Below are 13,033 nucleotides of genomic sequence, written 5' to 3' on the forward strand. Positions count from 1 at the left end.
TAACTAAAAGCCATATAAATGTTATTTATAAACAAAATTGGTCGTCGTCGTCTTTTGACTCTTTTTCCGTTTTATTTTTATTTTTTTTCTTTTGCTCTGATTCACAATGAAAAAAAAATTATCCTTTTGTTAATTATTAATGAGCGCATAATTCGTGCGTTTTTTTACTCACATGACAAAATATGAAGAATTTTTTTGTGAAGGGAAGCGGGTTTTTATGCACCAATATGCGAAATAACAACGACTTACAATGTAGCATAAAGACATAGCGTGACAAATTAAAATAAATGGAATAATAATGTTAACCGCAATGTATGCGATGTGATATGCCTTAGTTACAAAATGCATTTTTTCTGCGGATTAAGATTAAATATTTTGCTTTGTAGTTATCGGGTTTCGTTGTTCTTTTTATTTGTTTAGTGTTTGAGGTAACATATTAAAATTTTTTATATTTTTTAAACATATTTTTTAATAAAATGAATAAAAAAATGAAAAATTGTACAAAAATTATTTAATTATTAAAAATGAAAACATTTTCTATAACATTTTTTTCATTTTATAATTTTTTTACTAATTCTCAAATTATTATTTTTTATATAAAAAATATTTTATTTTATAATTTCAAAAAAAAATCTATATTTTGTTTAGATTAATATAAAAACATAAACTTTTAATAGAAAAATTGAGTAAATAAATTTATTTAATTTTTATAACCATAAAATATTAATTTTTAAGAAAAATAAATATTAATTTAAATTAAAGAAAAAAATGTTTTATTTTATAAAAATATTTATTTTATATATTTAAATTTACTATAAAATAAAATATAAATAAACTATTAAATTAAACAAAATAATAAATTTAATTTAAAATTATAAGTTATTATAATTGAAAAATTTTATTTTATAAAAAATTAAAATAATTTTTAAAAATAATTTAAATTTTATTTAATTTATTAATAAAAAAATAATTCTTAATTTTTTTTTAAATTGATTGTAAAAAGATAAAATTTAAAAAAAATATATAAAATCAAATTATATTTACAATTTTTACTATTTTTTAATTTTAGTAAAATAAAAATTTAAAGAAAAATTAATTAATTAATTTAAAAAAATATATTTTATAGAAATAAAAACATCTATCAATGTATTTAAAATTTTTATAAAGAAGAAAAATAAAAGAAATAAATTATTTTACAATTTTTTTCATTTAAGTAAAATAATAATTTAAATTTAATTAGAATAAATTAAGAAAAAAACAAAATAATTTTATTTAATATTTAATTAAATAAAAATTAAATTAATTAATTAAAATATTTTATTTTTTAAAAAGTAAAAAAAAAATGTTGCATATTATCTTAAATAATTTTTTAAATATCTACTTAAAAAATATAAAGTAATTTGTAAAATATATTTTTTTTAAATTAAAAAAAACTTCGTAAAATCTCAAAAATAATAAAAACATAAAATTTTCAGAAAATATATACAATTATACATAAAATATTTTTTTATGAATTATATAATTTTCACAAAATACTTCTTAAATATTTCTCCATAAAAATCGTGTCAAGTACCATTTCCATAACATAACTTTGGTTAACAAAACACAACCTCGTTCTTTTTATGCCTTTACAAATAATTAAAAAGCACTTTTTTTGTTCAACTCCCATCCAGCAAGTCATTAAAAGTGCGTTAATTGCTTGCATAACCCCATCAACGGACACAAACAATGGACAATATTTGCACAATCTGTTCTGAATATTTATTTCCCCTCTCTAATTCAATATTCACAAATATAAATATTTTTTTTTATTATAATTCAATTATAGAATTTTCTTGCGCTCCAATGATTTAATTATTTATGCGGAATTAATTTACACCTTTCGTTCATATCGACACACAGACACTTCATCAGCATCATCATCGACATCGGCAGGCAGTTTTTATACTTTATATAATGCTAATGACCACAATATTCACTTGTTTTCCCTCCTTTTCCGCAGCAAAAGTTGGATAAACACGAAAGTAAAGAGACCATATCATAAAATAAATTTTCATGAACGCCGCACGTAAAATGTTTTATAAATATTTCTGCCAATTACAAAAAGTCCAGCAACGCACGTCGCACATCCACGTAGCCCGAATTCATTTTACATTTATAAATAACTCTCGACACACACAGAAAAACAGCCAAAGGCAATGTTAATGTCCAGTCCATTGAGTCAAGTCCAGTAATTAAAATTTTAACGCTCTACCAAACTTAATCGATTAATTTTTCCAGGTGAGATATTTTTGATTGGTATTATAATCATATTATACATGTTTGCCTTTCGCATTTCTGTTTGTTCTGTGAGTCATTCGCCGGTCCGAGCTAAAATAATATTTAGAATTTATGCAGTTTTTTTTTCGAAGTTTCGCTAGTTGGATGAGCGCGCTGCAAAAATAAATACGTTTTAATTACAAAGAAAACAATTGCTAATTACAAAAAGTTAATTTTATTATGTTGTTGATTACACTAAATATTTTAATGAATGAAGTGCATGCACTTGTTTCATATTAATAATAATTACCTTCGCTGTGTGCGCATTGTGGACTTGTATGTAGCTGAACATGAAATCGTTTTCAGCACTTTTTTAATCCTCATTGTGTTGTTTTTTACTTTTTTCTGTTTTGCATGCAGTTTAATTTCAGTGCAACGTCGTTTAACACACATAATAAATTCTTCTCAAGAAAATTATAACATTCAAGTGCAGTAGATTTTTTATTCGTTTTCATTATGAATGTTAGAGCGAGCGTACAATTATATTTTCTCCGCTGTTTTTAATGACTTTTGCTCTAGCTCGAAGCACTTTTAATTCGTTTTTATTTGTTTTGTGAAAAATTTGAGGTTGTTTTGTCTGTCTGTGCTTAAATATATTTTTTATCACTGATATTTAAGTTTTAATTTTTTTTTTTAAATTTAATTATTGTAAATTTTATTTTTATCAAAATTTATTTATTTAAAAAAAATCTTTAAAAAACTAAAAAAAAATAAATTAAAAAAAATAAAAAAAATATATTTAAAATAAAATCATTTAAAATATTTGTTTGTATTAAAATATGAATTTAAGCTTAAGAAAGCTTTTTAAGGTTCAAAAATTTTATTTTATTTTTATTATTATTTTTTTTTTTTATTTATTTTTTAATTTTTATTCAAATTTAAATTTAAATTTCATTTAAATTAAATAATTCATTATTTTTTAAAAAATATTTTTTTCTTCTTCAAACTTTTGCTTTTTTAATATTAAATATTCTAAAATTATAAAAAATATTTTTTTTTATCAATTTTTAATATTTTTATTTATTTTTTTTTTATTTTATTTAAATTTATTTTATTAATTTAAAATATTTTTTCACTAATTTTTTTCTTCTTCTAATTTTATAACTTTTTGAAAATTTTTTAAAAAACATTGCGAATTTTTGACGAACAAACAATTAATAATTTTTAAAAATTAATATTTTAAAAATTTTTTATTTATTTTTATTTTTTTTTTTAATTTTTTTTTCTTTTTTTATTATTTTTTAAAAATATTTAATTTTTTACGAACAAACATTTTTTATAAAAAATAAATTTTTATTTTTTATTAAAAAAAAAATAAATTTTTATTTTTTAGCTTATAAAAAAAATTAAAAAATTTAAATTTTAAATATAATAAAAAGCTTATAATATAAATAATATTTAATTTAAATTTGAATAAATAAAAAAATAATTATCAACATAATTTTTTGAAAAAATAATTTAATAAATAAAAATACGCTCAAATCATCAAATTACAACAAAAATTAATTTAATTCTCACTTTCTTCCAAGTAACCATAACATTGTGTACTTATCGACCTATAAAACAAAGTAACACCCTTTAACATGCACTTTTTTGCATTTAATTTCTCGCTGCACCTTCGCACCCAGCAATCGTGGATCATGCAAATTATTATCAAGAACTGTTAAAAATTTAACAAGGAGCAACTTATAATTTGAAAATTACATATCTTCGCACGCAAACTCGAACATTTATGATAAAAAAAAAATATTTTTTTTTATAAAACGGATTGTCCACTTACCCACATTAATAATCATCATCAGAACAACTTTTAATGGCCCATGAAGGCGATAAATAATAATATTTTGTGTGTTTTTGTGTTGAATTGTTCGCAAATTTAACATGATATTCAAATTACAGACTTTTCTCGTCGTTTTCCGTTATCTTATCGTGTGTCCTTTGAAATCATTTGGGAAAAAGCGGGAGAGAAAAAACAAAGTTCAGGTACAAAGACAAACATAAACTTTGATTATAGACCATTAAGTTTCAGTCTTTTGCTCGGTGCTCCCGTGTTTTGTCATTATCTCGAAATTTGTAGGCAGCAACATGTCACTTGAGATGACCCATAATAATATTTTTGCCTTTTACGAAGGAAATTTTCGACTCAAGTCGTAATGAACTTATAATTTGCCCGCATTGCCATTTTCGTATGCAGATGCGACGTTGCGTAGCGAAGTGAAGTGAAGTTGTTCGATTCATTGGGGATTGATTCGTGATTTATTTTGCCTGTTTTTACGTCGGTATCGAGCATCGCATATTTCACTCGCAGCCACATTCGCATCGTGCGAGCGTTTGAAAAGGGTTAAAATTTTCCCATTATAACTTTAGCTATAAAATATCGTTTTAAATGCCTTCATTTATCGGCAACAACCACCGAACGGGCGCGTCGTATGCCGAAAAATGTTGTTTTCGCTGAACGACGCTCGGCAACTAATGAAATGAAAAGCCATTTACAATAATAAAATGGGAAATTTTCAGTAATAAAACGGGCGAAAATATCGCGCGCCACACAAACGCGCAATAATAAAGTTATATTCGAAGCCAATAATTTTTTACATGTTACCGTAGGACGCGTATGGGAGAGAGATAGCACAAAAACAAAAATATGCTGCAGACCCGCTAGTTATGTTTTTATATAATTTCTCTTGTTAAACACTTTTTTCCTCCGTCGTCGTGCGCAACATTGTCCCGCTACGACACACAAGTAATTTGTAACAATAATCAACTGCAGAACTCCAACGGTACGAGTCAAATGCATTAAATTGCACTTAATAGGCATACATGAATTGAGTTTTAATTGCATGATAATGGGAAATTACATTGTTTTAATTTTATTTTTTTGTTTATGTGTTTATATCTCTGTGAAATCAAACAGTTTTTGCGAGGCAGAGAGATATTATTATGCTGTGTTTATGACTAGAAAATTTATTTAACATCATTTTGCAGCAACAACATTTGCTTGGCTTGCTAACAAATCAAATTGCCCCACAATTATTAGTATTTGTTGTTGTTGTTGGTTTTTGAGCCAAAATGTTTGTTCACGCAAAGATGTGTGAAGGAATGCATTTTCTCGGAAAATTTTAGCAAGAATTTGAGAAAAGTTTAACATTTTTGGTATATAATTTATATTATAATAAAAAAAAATTTTCAATAGTTGAATTTATTTTTTAATTTTTTGAATAAATTTTTAATTATTTGAAGTACATTTTCTTTGAATTTTTGGCAAGAAAACGTATTTTTGAAAAAAAAATCAAAAATTATTTAAATAAAATCTTATGAGTATTTAAATAATTTTTTATCTTAATTTTTACAAATTTTGCACAGATTAAAATTTTTATTTAAATTTAAGTTTTTATTTTACTAAAATAAATATTTTTTTTGAAAATTAAAAATATTCTCAATTTATTTAAAATATATATTTTTTTTATTTTTCAATTATTTTTTAAATCAATTTTAATTTAATTTTAATTTTTAAATTTAAATTTATTTTATATTTTTTAAATATTTATTAATGTTTAAAAATTATTTAATTTATTTAATATTTATAAAAAAAAAATATTTAATAAAGTAATAAAATTTCGAATTATTTTTTTTTTTAATTTTTATAAATTGTTTTAAATTTAATTCAAATAATTTTTCATTTGTTTAATTTAATTTATTTTAAAAATTATTAACTTTAAAAAAAAAAGGTTAACTTAAATAAAATATTCTAAATTTATTTATTTAAAAGTATTTTTTAGTTTCAGATTTTTTAACTTGAACTTCATAAAATTTTTTTTAATATTAATTTATTAAAATTAATTTTTTATTTTCAATATTTATTTTTAAATATATTATATTTTAATTTATTTTTTAATTATTTGAAAATAATTCTTTATGTTTAATTTAATTTTTTAATTTAATAAATTTTAATTTCTTTATTTTTTTACAATTTATTTAAAAATTTTTTAATTTAATTAAATTAAGATTTTAATATTTCAAAAAATTATTTTTTATTTAAAATTTTTTAATTTTTGTAATTTATTTAAAGTTAAGTATTAAAAAAAATAAAATATATGTCAAAAAACTCAAAATTTTAAATTTAAACATTTTATATATTTTTTTTAAATAAAAATTTTCATCATTGTTTCAATTTTCCACTTAAAAACGCCTGAAAATTAACATTTAATATTATTCAATTCAAAAAAGTTGTCACAAAAAATTATTTAAAAGTACCTTGTTACTCAATCACTTCTTGTCGCTTGTCACAAATAACCATGTTTGAATATCAAAGACTGCAAAAATGTTCAAGCACTATCAATGCGCGACAAAAAAATTGAATATTCATTGTTTCATTGAATTTTGCAAAAAAAAATTAAATTGTCATAAAAAAACACGACAACGCGGAAAAAATAGCATAATTGAAAGGTGTGAAAAATTTTCAATCTTAATTAAATTTGAATTTGTTGATGATGATTGTGACAACATATTTTGTAATTCAATATGTTGTTATTGTTGTTGATATTTTTTGTGTTTCGAGCGCAAAAACTGATTTTTCATCATTGCGTTAATTGTCGTTTTTGCATTGATTGATAGCTTTCGCAGAAGCAAAATTCATTTTGTATCTCTTGTTATTCATTAAATAATTTTGTGGATGACTTTGGAAAAATAATAATTTTTTTTTTTTGGGAACGACACAAAAGTTGCCGAGCAAAGGAGAGAGATACAGTATATTAATTTCCTTTTTTAGCAGAGAAAAGATATTGATGTTTCTAATAATAATAATAATAATGTGTATAAAACAAAAAGAAGTTAAGTCTTCTCTTCTTCGTGCTCACATGATGTGAAGTGAACCGACATTGTTCTTGTGCTCACGTCACATATAAATTGTCTTGTATACATTTTAAGAAGCTTATTTTAATTAACGATATGTTTATTTAATATAAAATACGTCGTTGCCTGGCGTACGAGACGACGACGAAAGAAAACGTTTTCAAAATAAGAGGAAATTAATTTTCGAAGATTGAATGCTGATGAAAATTAAATACTTTATATTGATACAGAGCAGCAGAAAACGACGAAGCAGCAGAAGTTCCTGCGTGGAGAGAGAGAAAAGAGCAGAAATGATGCATGAAGCATGTCGAAGAAGACAATAGAGCACTTCACGTTAAGATGTCTAACGTAATAAAGCAAAATTCGTGTACAAAACAGACGATTTTTGAGAAATGAGGATTCATGCACGTTATTTTCATTTCCTAATTTTTTCTCATTATTAACCGAAGATTCACACGTAATCCAAGATATTTATTTTTAATGTGCACGTCTTCGGGACTTGCTCTCCCCTTTTTTCGTTGAGCTTTGCTGCTTAAGCATGCATCGATGGTAAGGTGAATGGAACTTAATGATTTCGGTAAGACTTTATTTTTATTTTTTTTTTTTCGAAAATAATTTTTAATAATTTTTTTAATTTATTTGTTTTATAATTTATAAATTATTAAAATAAGCAATTTAATTTTTTTAAATATTTTTTAATAAATATTAAAGTTCAGAAAAATATAATAAATATATTTCTTGGAAAAAAAATAAATATTAAAAATACAAAAAAAAAGTTTTAAATTTTTAACATATTTTATATCATTATTTTTTTTATTTAAATAACTATAATGAACTAAAAAATAATAGTCAATTGAGAATTTTCTATTTTTTTAAAAATTTTTTGTTTTATTTATAAACCTTCGAATTTTTCTTATGATCTTGATATTAAATTGAGATAAATAATATTTTAATTTTAGGTTTTCGTAAAAAAAAATATAATATTAATTTAATAATTAATTAATTAATTTAATAATTATTTTTTTTTATTTCACCTAAATTTATTTAAATTATTATGATTTTTTACAAAAAAAAAAATAAATAAAATAAAAAAGCTTTTCTAAAGATATTTATTTTTATTTATTTTTTTTTAATTTTATTTTTTATTTTATTAATTTTTACTTTTATTTAACATTAAATATTAACACTTTATTTAAATGGTATTTTTTTATTTAATTTTTAATTATTTTATTTATTTATTTATTTTTAATTAGTGCTCTTGAAGCATAAAGTACTATAAATTTATTAAATAATTTTTTTTATTTTTAAATTATTTAAATAATTTTGAAATTATTTTTTTTTTAAATATTTTTCTATTACTAAAATATTCTAAAATATTTGTTTTTTTTTACAAAAAAATATCCAGATTGAAGCTTTTTTATACGAAAATCCTTTCTATAATTTCAGATTTTCTTCAACTTTTGCCCGCATTCCCTTTCTCTGATGCTAAAAAGACCATTTCTTGCATGCAACGTGCCCGCACAGCCAAAATTTAATTAATTTTAAAGAAAAGGTAAGTTCATTATTATTACACAAAACACAATTAGCAGCAGGAAAAGTGCCTAAAACACAATAATGCATGGACCAAAACTTTCGTCTTCAGACTTTGTTGGTTTAACACATTTTAATAACACAACATGTCGAGTTTCAAACTCCTTTTTGCACTCTTTGAAAGTCTTTTGAACATGCATGCCGTATATGTGTTTATCCGAAAATTACAAATACGGAACCTTTTGCGGAGAAATTATTACATACAAGACAATTTTCAAAGAAAATTAATTTTAAATAAGGTTTCTTGCACGCATGCACGTCATCAAGATGCTCGGAAAATATTTGGGCAAGGCAAAATTTAAATCAACACAGGCGGGGGTCTTGTCACCTCATTCTCTGCGTACATCTCACTCGTCGTCGTCGCCGTAATTAAAAGACATGCAACTAGTTTCGAGCGGTAAAGATAAAGTTTTTGACAAAAAAAGAAACTCGAGACTTGAGAGCGAAACTTTTTCGGACATAAAAAAGATTTTAAGCGACGACATGCGGGAACCATTAAAATTTTGTGTCTGTGAAAATCGAAGCGGAGCGCGTGAAAATCTGACTGCAACAACGACGAGGAGACCAAATTATCCCATATCTTATGGTAGGATAAACAAACATAAAATACAAACTGCAATTAGTTTTCATGCATGTGAACCTGTTCCTCCTACCCGAGCTAACGAACTGCCTTTTATGTGCATGCATGAGGGAGATATTACAGTCCATGGCACATAAATTTAAATAAATAACTTATTCAAATATAATTTTAAACTAGAATAATTATTCTCTCTAGGATTTCTCTCGGTTTTTTTTTGTGCATCGCATACGGAATGCAGCAAAAAAGACTTAGATATTAATTAGAGACGTCACTTTTATCCGTATTTATTGTGGAATGATCAACTTTGGCGCGCACGGAAAAATACGGCAAGAACGATACAAGGAAACCGAGCTCGTAAAATCCCATAAATAATCATTTTTATTAAAACAAATATTTTTAAAGTTTGTGACAAATTTGCAACAATAACGAAATTAAAAGCGTTTGTTTGAAAAATCAGCTAAAGCGCTTTTTAAATTTTCACAATTTTTTTATTTTTTAATGTTGTTCAAAAGACTCCTTATTTTTTTTTTAATTTTCATTTTATTAAATTTTTATTTATTTTTTTTATTTTTCCATTTTAATTTTTTTTTAAATTTATTAAATTAAGTTCTTAATTTTTTATGTTTTTTAAAAATTTTTTTTCATTAAATTTTTAGAATTTTCACGAATTTTCCAAGTTTTCCCAAAATATTTTATATTATTTTATTCTTTCGACTCATAAGATGTTTAAGTTTTTTTAAAATTCTCGGATTTTTTTCATGTTTTATATGAATATTGAATTTTTAAATTACTAAAAACATTCTAAATTAATTAATTTTTGTTTTATATATTTTTTTATAATTTTTACGAATTTCCTTGAATTTTTGACTTTAACATTTAAAAAAATCTAATGAACTAAATTATTTTAATTTATTTATAATTTCCAAAATTTTCCCTTTTTTTATAAATTTTTATAAAAAATTTTCTTTTATAAATTTTTAATTTTGAAATTGCTAAAGAGACTCTTAAAATTTATTTTTTTTTAATTTTAATTTTTTTTATTAAGTTTTCTTAATTTTTCACAAATTTTCCGGGATTTTCCGAAATTTCCACAATTTTTATGTTTCTAACGAGATTTTTTAATTTTTTTATCGACTTTTTAATTTTTATTTTATATTTTAGTGACATAAATTCAAATCTTGAATTAGCAAAGGCAAATTATCAAGACGTTACGGATAGACAGAACGACTTTTCAACAATAAATTTTTAAAATGTGGTAAAAATTAAATTAATAAAAATGTACGACGACGACGAACAAAGGAGCAACCACGAAAAACATGACCGTCAAGCAATGTAGAAGCGGAGCGACAAAAAAAGTTTAACCATCATCAAATGGATTTACGGAAAACAATTTCCGTATAAAAATTTTATTTTGACATTATGACGGAAGTAAAAAAGACTCTTTCGTTCGTTTAGCACGGCCTGAAAAAAAATTGTACAATTGCAATTTTTTTTGTTTTCATAAAAAAAAAACAAAGTTCTCTAGATACCGAAAAAAAACGTTTATCATTTTCGAGTGAGAATGAAAGCAATTAGACGGATCCATTTAATGTTATTAATTATTAAAATCAATTTTGTGAAAGTTAGCATATGAATGTAGTGCTATTCGGGAGGGTTCTGTGTAAGTGTACGACGAGGCAGGCAAATAAAATTCGAATGAATGAATAATATCATCTTAATTCTGTTTTCCATCTCTCGCTCGTACACAGAATTCGTGTGTCAGGATTAAAATATATATTTATGCTTGAGAAATAGATAGATCAAGTTTTGTTTGTGCCGTTCATTTTTGTGACAGGAACAACGACAAGGATAACATTACTTTTGTTTTAGACAGTTTTCCGTTATATTTTTTTTTGTGCTGTGAACAATTTCATTTCTATTCATACGGAGGGAAATGATGTTCAACTCACAGCAAATGCGGGTTGTGCGTTCACGTGCGACTTGGGGACAAGAATTGAGCAGCAATGGATTTAAGGAAAAGACATCATGACAAATTGTGGCAAAGATGAATGCATTACTAATTCATATTAAATGAAAAGAGTAATATCCTGTCATTTTAACTGACTTACTTAAGTTGAACGATTAAATTATAATGAGTCAGAGTTGCAAAAAAAAACAATTCAACGGATTTCGACATTTTATTGGGAAAGTTTTTCGGAGTTTTTTTATTGATTGATGACGAATTTTCACTTTTCGAGAATTCTATTAATAAAGTTTATTTTAGAAATTCTTTATTATGAATAAAAAAAACTTTTTTTAAGTTTTATATTGATATATTTTTATTTTTATTAATTTTTCCAAGCAATTAAAATTTAATTTTTTAATAAAATATTAATAAATTTTAAAAAATAAATTTTATTAATTTAATTTTTAAAAATATTAAAATAAAATATTTTATATTATTAAATTTTAATGCAACGTTTTCTTCTTTTTTAATTAAAAAAAAATAAAATTGAAATAATTAATATAAAATAATTTTTAAAAAATTAATTTAAAATAAAAATTTTATATAATGATATTTTAAACTTTAAAAATAATTAAATTAATAAAATAAAAAATATTTAAAATAAAAATAATATTCAATCATAAACAGTTAATAAAATTTAATTTTATTTAAAAATTCTTATTTTTTTTTAATTTAATTTACTCTAAATTTAAAAAAAAAATAAACGAATCTACATGTTTTTATTCATAAATTTTTAAAATAAATTAAATATTTTTTACAAAATTTATATTTTTTCTGAAAAAATTGTTAATAAATAATAATAAAATATTGAATTAATTGATTTAAAAAATCAAATTTGGTCAAAATTTTGTATGAATTTAAAAAATCAAGAAAAAATTATACCTAAAAATTGAAAAATTTGCACAAAAAACCTGAAAATGCAAGAAAATAATAAAACATTTAAAGACTTTTTTACTTATTTATATTAATTTTTTATTTTTCGAAAAGGGATCAAAACTTTCATACAATTCATATACTCGATATAATAAAGTCCTTCTAAGAATTTTTTGAAATAATTATTCAAATTTAACGAGTCAAAAACCTTTTATTTAAAACATCAAAGATTTTAATTAAATTTTAACTTTCTCTGAGATTTATTGAATAAAATTTTCCAAGAAGCAACAATTTCCTGAAAATCAATCAAATAACAGCTCTTCAGGAATATTTTATTGCAATTTCCACAGAAATTAATTTTCATGTTAAAAACAATGACATTTTATTCCAATAACATTTTTTCATTTAAAATACAAAAAAAAATTATTAATCAATAATCTATCAAAACAAGAGATATCATCATCATTTTTCATTAAAAAAATGAAAAAAAATCCAATGTTGTTATATTTTTATCATTTTTCATAATATTTATTTTTTTAACATTCATATTCATGTCAAAGCATTAAGAGGACAATAAATAATGGAATTTGAAGAGAGATTTCAGTCGAAATCAGATCTTCTCTCGTCCAATTGATGGACAATCCTTTCACAGAAATAATTTTTAAAAAATATATTTCAACCATAAATTCCGTACTTTCGAGTTTTCTGAAGTAGGAGCATAATGTGTGTGTGTGTGTGTGTGTGTGACCGAGACGAGAGACCAAACAATTTTCATTTATGTTAATCGGATTAAAAGTCCTTTATCATCATTTTAC

This window comes from Culicoides brevitarsis, chromosome 1 (assembly GCF_036172545.1).
Source record: "Culicoides brevitarsis isolate CSIRO-B50_1 chromosome 1, AGI_CSIRO_Cbre_v1, whole genome shotgun sequence".
NCBI lineage: Eukaryota > Metazoa > Arthropoda > Insecta > Diptera > Ceratopogonidae > Culicoides > Culicoides brevitarsis.